This window comes from Nesoenas mayeri (genome assembly GCF_963082525.1).
Source record: "Nesoenas mayeri genome assembly, chromosome: 3".
Classification (NCBI taxonomy): Eukaryota; Metazoa; Chordata; class Aves; order Columbiformes; family Columbidae; genus Nesoenas; species Nesoenas mayeri.
Window position 1 is genome coordinate 94,810,723 of NC_137544.1, and position 14,696 is coordinate 94,825,418.

The following is a 14,696-nucleotide window of genomic DNA, read 5'->3' on the forward strand; positions in this document are numbered from 1 at the left end:
CTGAAAAAAAAAAATGCATAAGCTCAACTATTCTTGTCTTAAAAAAAAAAAAAAATCCTAATTTTTTTATGCCTGCCTGAGGCTTCAAGAGAAGATTGATTTTAATTTCTCAGTGAAAATGTTTTCAATTACAAAGAATTTTTCAGTAAATACTACTTCTCAGCTTCAGGGCATCCTGTACAGCTGCACAAAACCCATGGTTTAAATTCAGAAGTTGACACTTCTTCACTGATTTTTTTTAGTTACTACTCTGTCACAAACCTCATCACTGGGGAGAGTCCTATTGAAATGCTTTGGACCATGTTATTATCTTAGGCTGGTGACAAACTTGGAAAGGGCTGCAGTCATTTTTTATACAATAATCTGATGAATGCTTCCATATCTTTGTTTACAATGAGTTATTGTTACAGAGCTCAATCAGCAGAAGCTTTCTCAGAAGGGAAAACAATGTGACAGCTAAAAGCAATGGAAAACTGTCCACCAAAGCGCATCCCTCACCAGTCCCCAGCAGACGATTGTGCCTTACTCTTCATAAGCCTACATCTAGTATGATCAAAAAGATCTCATACCTTAGTCAATTAACCTACAGAAAGATAAATCAACAGGTTAAGAGATGCCACAGAGCAGTGATACGGTGATAAATGTTTCACATTAAGGCAGCGCTCTGTGACACCTTTCTGCTGACGGTGTGCATTAGCTGCACCAGAAAGTTACGTTTTAGGCCCAAGAAAGGCAAGAGCCTCCACGCTGCAGGAGTTTCACAAACCAGCAAAGCCAGCCCAAGAGCTGGTAACAACATGATGCCACCATGTCCCACCTACCCTCAGCTGAGGGTTCCTACTGCTTCTCTGCTACCACCTGTCATACTTCTACTCTCCAAGCCAGTTTAGGCAGAAACCCACCAAAACAGCTGGGGTGAGCAAGAAGGCCATAAATGAATGTAATGACGATATGAACAAATTAAAATTTTTGTTGGCAAAACTGTCAGCCTTCTACAGTCCTATAGCTCTCTGCTGGACTTTTCTGAACCAGTTCACCACTGGCTGAAAGGCACCAGCGTGAGGGTGGATGAGATGCCAGGCAGCAGTTTGCAGCACAAAGAGGTTTTTCAGGGTTTGGGTTTTTTTTTTTTGTTTTGTTTTGGTTTTTTTGCAGAACTCTCTCACTCGATTCTTCTAGTAGAATTAATCATGCTTTCTTTTCCTTGATGATGCTGTCTTTGGGTTGTTTTGATCAGGACCCTAAGACATGAGAGCACTTGGCAGAACTGGAACCAGACACCCATGCTGTGCTCCTGTCTGGGCAAGGGCACAAAGCACAAGCCTAGGCGCTCAGTCCAAGTTCCCAGACTTCTTGTTCCCATTCAGAAGCACATTCTTTCACTTCAAGGGATGCATCTGAAAATGCAGATGGCCGAAATCCATTCAGTGCTCTGATGACCATCATATTGGAAATGCTCAAATGTAGGGTATGACTGTCCTACCTGAGACAATAAACGGAATTCAATAACCACTTTGCTACTGTTGATACTCAAACAGTACTGAAGTCCCAGTAAATGTGAAATAACTCAGTGTTTTATCAAAAGAGTAAATCAATACCTATTTCAGCTGTACAATTTAACTCATAATGCATAGATTTTTTTTACTTTATGCAGTAATTGGACACTCTTAAGTAGAGTGCTACATAAGCACTTACTAAACCAATAACCAAAATAATTTTTCTAAATTACATGTAAATGGTTTCTTTCATCTGTTTATTCTCATAAAAATTTCAATGTGGAAGCCAAAAGAAAACAGCTGCATAAAGTATTTTCAACTGCAAGAGATGCATAAGAAGGTATTTCTGCCTGCACTGGAGGGCACAATCTGTAATAACATTTTGCCTCCCAGATAATGACAGGAGGCATTAAAAGGACAACTTGCTCTCTAATCATCTCGCTTGACTAGTTGAGCATGCACATACATAGATAGCACAGTTTTGCCAACAATAATTTTAATTAATTTTTACATTTCATTCTAAATTACATTAATTTATGGCCTTCCTAAAAGACATTTAGCAGAAGCTAATTAAATTCAAGCCATTAGATTTTAATTAGAGATATTCAAAAGAAAAAATCTCAGAACAATTCACACATCTTTGTGAACACTACATGCTCGTTAGCAGCAAGAGCAACCAACAAGTGCTTATAAATACAGAAAAGGACTAAGCAGCATGATTCAAACCTGGAAACAAGAAAGTTACACAAACTTTCGTGCTTCAAAGCTAAAGATTCTGGGAATGTCCTCTCCTCAGCCCTAGCCCAGAAAACCACTGTGCATTCACGCTCGCCATAAAAGCAAAATCAAAGGCCAACTAACAGTGAATATCACGACACACAGTCTAAAAAGTTGAGCTAAGCTTAATCTTCATTAAATTCTAATAAAATCACAGTGCCTTTCTGGCCAAAAAGTGAAACATATTAAAGGCCCAGATGGAGCTTCCCTTAATAGGGCAAGTGGGACACTCTGAAGAGCCCACCACCACGCCAGCCCAAGGTGCATCCAACCAGCTCCACAAGCAACCTCCATGCAGGAAAATGATGCTTCATTATTTCAAAATAATTGGGTTTTTTTCCACACATAACACAAAATAGTTATTGATAAATATCTACCTCAGCAGTACTCCATGAGTTAAAGGCAATATGGGTGCCCTTTGATATGGTGATCAGTTCCACTACTGGGTAAAAAGGCTCATAAATATTAACAGCAGCATATCTGCATACGTCACCCACAGACACAACCTTTCCTCTGAAAACTGGGAACAGAACCCCTATAATTCCTCCATGTGTCGCCTTCTGATCGTCAGATATAAAATAACTATGGAAGTTACTTGAGCAAGGAGAGTGTATCAGGCAAAGAGCCAAACTACCAAAGCGTACTGTTAATTATGGTGCACCAGTTTGGTTTGGACAGGTGCCCAAAATGCTGGAGTTGACATTTCAAAACCTGAGGGGTTACAATCACACTCAGAAGTATTTAAATGAGTCAATTTTTCCAGAAAATTGAGAACTCTTCGCTATTATTACAGATTTCACAGGAGTGCTGTAAAAACAAATTAATCTAATTTTTAGAGGCACAGATTTATTCTTCTACAAAAGATGGAGTGAGTTCGATCACAAAATGTCTGTAATAGATGCATCAGCGCTGAAAGCTAACAGAAGGCATATAAAAAGAGTGGCAGGTAGGCACCACATCTGAAGTCACCGCAAAGTGAATGGTCAGATCTATGTCACCCTTATAATTTCCAGAAAATGCATAGGAACACACATACTTTCTAATTCTTACATTTGCAAACATTTTCAGTTTCCATTTTTGATCAGGACAACTTCATACTACATGCAATCTGTCCCTTAAATCATTCAGAAAGTGGGCTGGTGAAGAGTCTTTAAGAAATTGACGACAATTTGCCACAGCCTTAACAAAACTTAAGAGAATGAAACCTGTCATTTTTCTGGGAATAGTGGATAAACAAGCAGTAAATATTTTCGATCGCAGCACAACTCCAAGGGGAGGAACCTGACGCTCGGGGAGCCAGGAGGACTCCTCGAGCACACAGAGGGATGCGCGGCCACCGGGAAGGAGCTGACTCCCCCCGCCACCGCAGACACGGTCACCGCTCCCAACTTTTGAAGTGCTGGAGCGAGCACCCCGGAGCCGACCGGAGCCGGGCCCCGGGAGGAGTAGATCCAAGGCTTGCCGGGGCGGCGGGGCTCCGGCGGCAGAGGCGCTCCCGGCGTTCTCGCTGCGACACCCGGGCCCGCTGCGCCTACCCGGCCGGCTGGGGTTCCTCCCACCCCCGGAGCAAAAGGGAGGTATGAAAAATAAAATAATATATTTTTTTAAAGAATGCAACAGCCCAAAGTCAAGCAACTAACTCTGGGGAAGGGCAAGCCCACGGCGAGGGAAAGAACAAAGGAGGCAAGTGCAGCCGGAGCTCTCGCAACAGATGGTTTGAAGCTGACCAGATTTCGCGCTGGCATCCCCTCCCTCTCCCCTCCCCTCTGGCCGCCGCACGGGCGCTGTTTGCACGCACCGGCCCGGCCGGCACCGCGTCGCCCCGGCCGCCGCGGCGCAGAGCAGCCCCCGCCCGCGGGCCGGTTCCCGCCGCCCGCCCGGCCCCGCACAGCCCCCGCGGTGCAGCCCAGCCCAGCCCAGCCCCAGCCGCCGGGACCGCCACCCACAGCGGGAGCCGCGCCGGCCGCAGGTGCGCACCCCCGGCCCCGCGGCAGGGCGGGCGGCTGCCGGCACGGCTTGCCCCGTCCCGCCCTCTCTCCCTTACGCTTCCCGCCGCCGCTCACCCAAACTCCCGGCGAAACCGTCCATTTTGTGTGGCGGGAGGCTGGTGCCGCAGCCCGAGGCGAAGCCGCCGTCGCCGGCCAGGACAGGTTCATTCACCCGCGGAGCGGCGGCAGGACGCAGCGGCGGCGCCGCAGCCCGGCGCTCATAAGCCGCCCGGGGCAGCGGCTCCGGCGTTTCCCCGCGCTCGGCGGCGGGAGGCGGCTCCGGCTGCTCCTCCTGCTGTTGCTGCTACTGCTGCGGGGCCGGCAGCGGCGCTGCCCGGCTCCGTCCCTGCGCCGCGACCCCAGCACGGCAGCTCTTGCCGAGCTCCTCCCGCGGCCGCCAGCGCCGCCCCAGCGCCCCGTGCTGTCGTGCTTCCGACTCCGCCCGCCCTGGCAGCCGCCGCTTCCCCTGCGGGCGGGCCGGCCCCGGTCCCGGCCCCCGCCGGCGGGCAGCTCCGAGCCGCCCTCGGCTGCCGCTCCCGAGCCCCGAGCGCTCCGGCTGCTGCAGCTGCTGCTCGCCCGCTGCGGTGGGAGCTGCGGGTTGTAAAGGGACTCTCGCGAGGAGCGGGAGACGATGGGCTGCTGGCCGCAGCTTTCCACGGGGGTCCCGGTCTTTGCCAGCACGCCTTGCCCGGGATAAACCCTTTAGCAGTAACAATTCAATTTACGTTCAGAAGCTTATACTATCGGGCAATTTGTGGGAGGGTTAATTAGGCGATTTAATATCATGAGCGCGACAATCAAAACAGATGTTCTATTAATCTAAAAACTTTGGTTAACTAGTTTGAGGAAGTTTTTCCTCACTGCATATCGAGCCAGAGGAACTGCCACTTCTCTAGCCTTGTTATGGCTGTTTATAGGCAATCTCTTCCTCCACTTCCAGCCAGCCGCATTCCAGGCTGCCTCCTGTAACTTCCAGCTCTATGCTGGATGACGAGGGAAAATAGAAAGTAGAACCAGAAATTCAAGTCAGCCATGCTGTATCTAATCTCTTAGCCAAGAGTGTTTCGTATGTTAAGCAACATCATCAAGTTCTGTGATGCATTGCTTTCTCCTTGCTCAGGAAAAGCTACGTACCCATTGCAACATCCTGTTTTGCTCTAAGTATTTTCCTGCAATACACTCAAGCGCTAGTCCTGCATTCATACAGAGAAATGGATAATTGCCTTGTGAGCATGTCCCTGGCATTTGCAGCCATATCCTCTAGTGACAGTCTGTGGGTGTTGTTGAACAGGACTGGGGAGAAATGTGGTGCTGGAGAACAGCACAGACCTGATGGGAGCAGCACACCTTCCATCCACTCAGGCAAAAGCATTGCTATCTTACTGATTTGCAATATGAAATAAACCCAAGAGGTTTATGTTTGCTAACATTAGAGGAAGACATCTTGAAATTTTTCATCAAAACCTAATCTGCACCAGATTTCCCAGCAAATTTTACTGAACAGCTGCCACAGCAATGAATTTGAGTGTGACCAACTGCACACAGTCCTCGAAGCAGGAGGGTGACAACCAGTTGCCACAAAGGAAAGCAGCAAGTCAGAGCTTGCCATGTTCCCAGTTACCAGTTTTGTCTCCAGAGGAAAGAATGGCTACAGGGGCAGCATGAGTGAGCATACTAGAAACTTGGGAGAGCTGCCCTTTCTGGGACAATAGGGTCTCCATCCTATGGGTCTTGAACTCAAGAAAGCCACAAATAAAAATAAAAGCATGCATGGAAAAGGAAAAAAAAAAAAAAAAAAGGAAACAAAACCAGGAAGGCTGCCATCATCAGGAAGTACCCTATATCCTTATGAGAAGACAGGAGCAACCCCTGAAGTAGATTCCAGGACCTACACCCAACTCAGAACCAAACTACACTCCAGAACGATGTGCTGACCCGGAGCCTGATCTAGAACCAACAAGTAATCTAGAACCCAATATAGACCCATACCATCAAGTAATCTAGAACACAATCTAGACCCATAAAGTGATGTAGAACACACTCTAGAAACATAGACCAAGAATGTGACCTAGATGAGCTAGAACCCGATCTAGAACTGGCTACCTCACAAAACCACCCACTCCCCAATACATGCCTGCTCTGAACACGACTGCCTTTACAAACAACCAACGCCAAAACTCAACCTCTGGAATGCATTCAGGTTCTAGGGACAACCCAGACTCTAGGGCCTCACATCTCATAGCAACAATAAGCACATTACTTTCCCCTTTTCAAGTCCAGGGATTGGAAGATGCAGATCATGCAGAATGCTGGTATTGGTAAACTACATACATAATCTATCTTCATATACCATTTAGTCTTGTCAAACGAGATGCCTTCCAGTCAATCTGGTATAAATAGGACATCATTAGCCACTAAGTTTCTTGGTTGTTATTCTTTCTGGTCTTAATTATGAGCAGGTATTAGACTCCCTAGCTGCTCATGGGGTCTGTTGCTGTGGAATGGCTCAATGTAGCTTACCTGCATAGTCTTTTAGTCACAGCAAAAGAGTGCTGAAATCACTGCAGCAGAGAGTCCCTCAAATATGCTTTGTTTTTCCAAAAAAAAAGCAAGAAAAACACAGCACTACAGCTCCAGTACCATCTCCCCACCGCCCATTTGCCCTAGGCCAGCTTTTCAAGATACTTAAAGCATTGGGAGTACAGAGGAGAGAAATCTCCTCTAGCTCAGAAAAGAGTCCAGGGAACTCAGAGCCTGCGGACAGTTTTCTTCAGAAAAGGGCCCCTTTCTTCCGAGGTAGAGCCTTATGTAAATGCTTCGTTGTGCTGTTTTCTTAAACAAAACAACCAAAACACACAAAAAAATGCACAACTGCCTTCTTGAGCTCTCAGCAGGACCATCCTTCAGACACACCAGAGTGAGTTATTGCAAACATCCTTAGTTTTGCTTCTATTTTATACACTGGAAACTGTGGCACAGAGTTGAAGACAACAGCATGAATCCTTATCTGGATATTTAATTCCTACTGAAATTGGCTAAGAGCGTGACTGAATATGTTTGATTATCTGGGTCCTGCAGAGCTTGCATAAAAGTACATAAAAAGTTTAAGAGCTGCAAAGAAAGCTAGTTTTCCATAATCTTATCTTAAACCCAATATAAGTTTGTTACTTAAGTACTGTTGAAAACACTGACTTTGGTATTAACATTTAAAAAATAAAGCTCTATCACTACAGAGTTATGGAACTAAACAAAACCAAGGAAATGTAAAAGCAAAGAAGTTTACCTCTATGTGACACATTAATTAGGAATTTCTGAAGAGCTATGGAAGGGTTAACAAAATACAGCAGACACCAGCTTTCAAATTCTTATGTTACCTTTTTCAGTCTAAGCCAAGCTCTGAATACTACCTGAACTTAGGTGGGGTTTGTTTGGGGTGTTAATTTATCTATTGGTTGTGCTTATGGTGTAGACAACAGATGTAATTGTGGTATAGACAATACACAATCAGAGTTTTAGCAAAAAATCTGCAGTGAATACATATGTGTGTCTATCATCTTTAACAATTTTACTTGACTGTTGATCAGAATAACTTATGATTGAAGCAAAAATAACTTTTTCTTTCTTCTTTTTTTTTAAATGTAGGTTTCAGACAGGTCCTGGCAAATTACTCAATATAGCCTGTAGACTGATAAACACCATGGCTGTTCCAGGTGCAAACCCTAAGGTGATTTCTTGCCTCTGGTATACTACCTAGTGCTTAACTTGGAGGAGGGAGGAGTTGTACAATGCTATAAGGGGTTTAACTTCTGTTTCTTACTTGACAATGATTCAAAAATTTGAACCAAAGAGTTGTAGAGTTGTTACAATGTTTTAACAAGCTTAGTGATTGTCCCTTTTAGTTTACGTTTTGATGCTAAGATTACATTATTTGGTATTGGAATAAACTTAGAGTATCTCACCTCAACTTTCAAATCAGCTGAACATCCAATGCTTTGTTGCACATGTAGATGGTAAATGGAGAAAGGCAACTGTGATACCACAGGGCAGGAACTTTACATCAGTTTGGTAGATTCACAGTTTAGGAAATCCAAGCTTTTGTATGCAGCCTGATCCTTTTCAAGTCCCACCGATGCAGGAGGCAGCTGGACAGGTGCTGGGGTAGGGCAAAGCCCACCCTGTGCTGCTCAGAGCAACACACCAGTGCCTCAGCCACTGTAAATCAGTTTGGTGTTACTGACTTCATTAGACAACGCTGATGTACCCCAGCTGAGGACCAGGACATACACATGGAGCCTCCCTGTTACTAAAAGGAAGTTACAGAAAATAGGAACCACAGAAAGAGTTCACCCTGAAATACACTGTGGAGGCTACACACATTCCACAGATATTTACCCAGCCCTTGAAGGAAATAAGCTATTTTTCCCCCATTGTTTAATTTCTCTGGCACATTTTCCTTAGACTACAGGTTGTTGAACAGTACTCCTTGCAAGAATACCTTTGTTTGTTTTTTCTTAATTGACATAGTTTGGCAACATTCAGCCTAGGAATTGTTTATAACATTTTAGTGGCTTGAATGTAAATTATATTTGAGCATTTTCCACTGAGAAAACATTGAAATTATTAACAACTGAAGACAAAGTTGCTGAGATTCTTGTACTTGAATTTAGGAGTCTAAACCTTTGAGCCATTTCTTCTTACCCTTTAGAAAGAGGATTCTGCTTCCCACAGTACTTTTCCCCTGTTGCTTACAATAGTGTTTAGTTTCTTAGACCAAAGTGGCTACATCCGACAGAAATCATCTCCTTCCTGCATTTTTTCTGGTGCACCTCTTCAGAGCGAGCAGCAGGAGCCTGGATGCTTGATGAGTAGCAGTCAGGGAGCCCCAGCCCCACAGGTCTAATCCTGCCTGTGCCCTGCTGACACCTGCAGATCTGGGAAGGAGGGAAGAGGTGCTTCTATTTGTAACCAGCTGTGCCTCACAGCTGGTGGTGTAATCAGTGCAGAATTGCTCCCTGTGCTGTGGTGGTGCTCCTTTGAGGTGCTGTTCCTTCGCAAATACGTGGGTTTCTTTATGGTGTCTTGTTTTGAAGAGGAACAACTTTATAGGTTTGCCATAAGGCATGGGATATTGTTAATGTCCCCAAGTGAAGCTCAAGTTACAAAAAGTTCCCAGGGGTCACTGATGTAAGGGAAAAAGTTTGATGCCTGACCTAGTGGTAGATTAAATTACTCCTTCCAGATTTATAGAGGGTACCTCCAACACAGAGTCTGTGAAGTTTTTCTTTCTGGGCTGGGATTTTGTCTTCCCACAGAAGTAGCCTGACGTTCAGTCTCTCTAAATTACCCAAGGGCATGAATCAGCACCTGTAGTGCTGGATGGGCTGGAAGGCACTAGGGGTCTTGCCAGGGACCTGAAGAGAACTAGAGAGTTTTGATTAAAGCACTTAATTATGTGTTTAACTAAAATACGACATAGAGTTTTCAAAATCAGGCTGAATTTGCTGTGTCTATCCTCATTAATTTTGATAAAGACATTTAGCTGCTACTGTATAATACATGTTAGAAGCCAGTTGTCTTGATGTTGCTGCGTACCTGCTCCTCCCAGGTTTTGTAAATTATTCCTAGAGGTCCGAGGTTAAGGCATACCTAAGCATCTCCTGATCTTCCTTCATTGTTGTGTGAAGTAGGAGCAGAAATTGTCTTGCGAAACAAAAATTGTCTTCCAAAACAAAAAATATCAAAGTTTGATGGAAGGTTTCAAGCAGCAAAACTCTGGGTATGTGGACTTATTTGTAGTAAGATGGATTGTAGTCTTATTTCTATAATGATACTACTTAATTGTTGATTGACATGAAAAAAAAAACCCCTCATAAAGAGTCAGGGTTGAGCTTTACAAATATATCTAGTTGATCTCGCATTAACTTCTGCATGTTTAGTTTTCCAGTTCATTGTGAATAGATTTTGATCACAGTTTGCAAAGTCATTCCCAAATGTTCAGTAATGTCTTCATTTAATACAATAAATATAATTTTCTAGCAGTCAGAGGAAAACCAAGAACAAAATCACAATAACAATGTATTTTTAAAGATACTGATGATTTGTGGGGGCCTCCATAATGGAGACTCAATAGAGATGGCTTTATTTTGAAGAAGTGCTGAGCATCCACGTCCTGAAAAATCAAGCTTAGTTTGCTGCTTTTTATTGATTATCCCAAAATGGCAATTCCAAGCCATTAATGAAACTTTGGCAAGAACTGTCTAATTTCCTGGGGTCCTCATTAAATGTGCATTTTTGTTCAAGTGCAGAACCTACAAAACCCCGTTGGCTTAAGCTAAATTTCACATCATTGCACTAATGTGTTTAGAAAATGGCAGTCTCTGAAAAATGTGACTACCAAGTAAGAGAAAAATAGCAGAGCTTTAGTGCTAATTCGTTCACCAGCCCTGGTGGGGAATGAGCAGATTCAGTGTGATTCCTAAGCATTTGCAAATTGGCAGAATTTGAGCAGAGAGGTGAAACTCTTGTGTGCACAGTATTTTTTTTTCCTCATGAGAGGAAAGGTTTAGCATTTATGCAAGAAAGCAGGTTAAAATTTTTATTCTGAAACTTTGTTGATATCAAGTTTACATTAAATAAGGAAATCTGAAAAACATTTCACAAAGCTGGAAGAAGAGAATCTTATCTTCCTTCATCTCTCCCCAATGGATAAGTGGTCTGGTTTGTCATACCAAAGAGCACACTCAGTTGTTTTCTCAAATTAGTGAGCTCCTCATGAAATTCATACTTTGGTCCAAGCCCTATAAAAGTCCAATGTCTTACATAAGTGCTAAGTTAAGGGTTTAGCTGAAGCATAAATTGGTGCATTGGCTTTGTGTCAGCCATTTACATTAGGGTGCAGTTTATTCTCTGCCTCAGGAAAAAATGTGCTTCAGCTTGTACTTGGGAGCATTGTGATGAGCTTTGGAGCCATCCATTTTCTCTTCTCCCTGCTTAGAAAAATTAAGAAAAGGTAAAGGTAACAAGTTAGCAATGTTAACTAGGGGTGCTAACTAATAAGTATTAAAACTGCTGAAGATAAGATGATTTTTTACAGTGAAGAGGTTATGGTGATCCCCCTCAGGGACAGAATAAAATAACATTACATGTGAAATGTGTATCTTTTCCCCCTGACTGTTAAAACATCTTGTGTAGCTTTGCATTTTGTACAGATCATTATCCACAAGCTGGTCCACACAGTAGCCTGTGTGCATGGGTATGTATCTGTAAATAAATATGCTCATATACATCCTTCTTCATCAATGCTGTTCAGCCCTCTGTGCAATTCTGTTTAAGTTATTACTGTGCTTGGACCATTTGTCAGTGGAAGGAAGTGTCTGCAGGGAAGTGATACGTTACTGCGTAGTTTCTTGCTGTGAAGTGTTGACTTTAAAACAGGCTGGCAGTCTGCAGCCCACCCATAATAAAAATGAACAGACATGGTTTAGGAGGTTTTGTTTTTCTTTTGTCCTGTTGTTACACCTAGTTTAAGGAATCTTTTATTGTCTTTCAGCTGCGCCATACTCAGCAATAAATTTCTCTCTTACGTTTGGCCTTTTCCCTTCTGGGAGTTTGGGATTCCTTCCCATTTCCATTTCTACATTTTTAAGCCGTGACAACCATCCTCTTGCCTGGTTATTAGCTAGCAGGGCAGGTGTGCAATGTTTTCTTTTAGAAGGGATAATGTTAGACCCAAATTCAGTGAGCAGCACAGTGATCATCCTCTGTTTTACAGACTGAGAACACCAATGAGGATGTTAATGCATAACTATGGGCGGGAGAATGAAGACCAAAAACAAGTCAGCATAGACTAAACTGAAATAAAGTGCTAAAAATTGCTATTCCCATTTAAAAATATTAATTCTGCAATAATATCTATATATAGAGAGAACTTGAATTAAGGGCAAGCCTGCTCTCTGCATATCAGCAGTGCACAGCTGAGCTTTTAGGCATTGATATCTTCCATGTCTGCAGTAATGGACATTTGCATTACTACTCCATGAGAAAGTGTAGATGTAGGAAGGAGGCTTCTGCCGGGCTCCTGGACACACTGACACCATCACTGCATTTGCAGGATGGGTCTTACAGAAATAATGTATCACTTTCAAAGTCTGAAGAGATATCTGATTGCGTCTTTGCTGAATGAATAGTATCAGGACCAACACAATAAATCAAGAAAATAAAAATTATAATCTTGGTTTCTTAATGCTCATCAAAACATATGCTTCAGCTTAGTATCTTCTGCTTTCAAGGGCCTTCAAATTCATTTAGGCAGATAGTATGACGGGGGTGATAGTTGATCTTTCTTTGAACCAAATCCGTAAAGACTCAAAGATGATGCTTCAAACCTGTCTTGTACTATGATTCCCTGGACGTGGGTCCCTAACCAGTGTAACCAGGGGAGTTAGATTTTCTATAGTCAAAGGCAGTAGATTATTAACTTATTCATAATAAAACTGTCTTAGGCAGTATGTAACTGGGGTGAATGAACTCATTTTCAAACAGATTTACCTGTGCCTGAAGAATCAGTTAATAAAGCACATTTGTTTTAATTTCCATTACCTACCCTGCATTTACAAATTATAGTTCCTGATTAATGACATCAGGAGTTGAACTTTGGCTTTTAAAGCACCAGACACATGCTGTGCTGTAGACACATTTACATTCCATTTATGCAAGTCGTCCAATTAAAATTTACTCATAGAAAGTATATAATACATCAGAATGAATACATTATTTCCCCTATTAATCTACTTTCTTTGCTTTTTAGCAGAAGTGACCAACCTTTCCCTTTGCCCCAGTCAGGAATTCACATGAAAACCCCCCTTCCTGAAATAAGGGCAAAAGTAAAGGAAAATTTTCCAGATTTAATTAGTAGTTTATAGCTCTTGAATCAGTATTTGGGAAAATGAAAGCTTTCCCTTTGATTTTGCTTATATGATTGTATTTTAAATTTAAAAAAAAAAACAAAAACAAAACCAAACATAGCCTGATCATACACAACACCAATTCACCCTCATGTCAAGAGAAAAATATCACAGGACTGAGCTGCCTCTGTCACAGGGTGGCCTGTATCTCAGAGAAAGCCGGTCTTTCAGTAATAGCGTCATTAACTGCTTCGTGTTTTCCTTTTACAGATAATAAGCAAAATTTGCCAGGCACTTGTCAAACAAAGGCACATTAAAAATGACTTCCAACAGAGTGGCTCAGGTGTGCAACCAGCCTTAGCCTTTCCTCAGGCTGGTTTACTTGGTGGTGCTTACGATCAAAGCCCACCTGAGTCCAGCATCTGCAATAATAGCAGCGACTGTCAGTAGCTCTGCAGATGAAAGAGCTACGCTTGTTGTTTTTCTGGAAGCACAGAGTGAATGACCCAGTGTGAATGATACCTCTCCATGTACCCCATAAGATTTTGTTCAATTTTAAGTAGGGTTAATGCAGTAGACAGAGGGGAAAATCGTGGTGTAGTATTTGCAATTTTCCATGTTTCCACAGGAAAACAGCAGATGGCAGCAAGAGAGATGGTGTGCAACCACACCTGGGGTTTGCCTTCCTCCCAGTGGTGGGTAGGCTTTGCATTATTTCTTGGCTCTTCTAGGTGGTCATGAAAATACAAGAAAGTTGAAAATTACCTTTTCTTTTAGGCGTGACCTCAATATCTGTGATCTTCATCCTGGAAAGGTATTTCATGACTCCAGTCTCTCTGGCCCGGCAATGAAGTCTCCTTTGCTCTTTTATGTGATTTGTAATGCTTAAGAAATTATGCTGAAAGCAAAGGTGAGTGCCAGAGCAACTCGATCTTTGTGTTTTGTTCTAAATACAATATTGATGCATAGAAACCTTTCTGCATCTAAAACGTGCTTCCCAGGCAAAATCCTTCATGTGTCAGGGCCAAAACTCCCACAGTTAACTGCTAGAGGCAGAGAATGTATTAAACTGGAGACAAGATATGAGAAAATTTCTGCCTGAGCATCATGTGATAAATAAACGGAGTCACAGGCAAAGGCAATTCTTTTCAGAAGAGAAAGAAAAATGTCATTCAAAACCTGCTATTGCTGAAGTTGTGAGACAGGCATTAAAGACAAAAGTTTCATTTAATATCCAAGTGTTCATAAATTCATCCTTTAAATAGCAGCCACTGAAGGTAAGACTTCCACAGGTAGTTCAGGGCATTGATACTAGATTCTGCCGCTCCACCTCTGCAGAGGTATAATATGTTTTCAGAAAAACATACTGAACTGTTAGAAGGACAATTTTCCTTTAGGGCTTCACAGGTGAGGAAAGCAAAAGCTTTGGGACAGTACAGAGGCAAATTTAATGAAAATGTTTTAAGTTAACTATCCCTGCAACATGAATAGTAGTAGTGGTTTGGTTTGGTTTGGTTTGGGTTTTTTTGTTT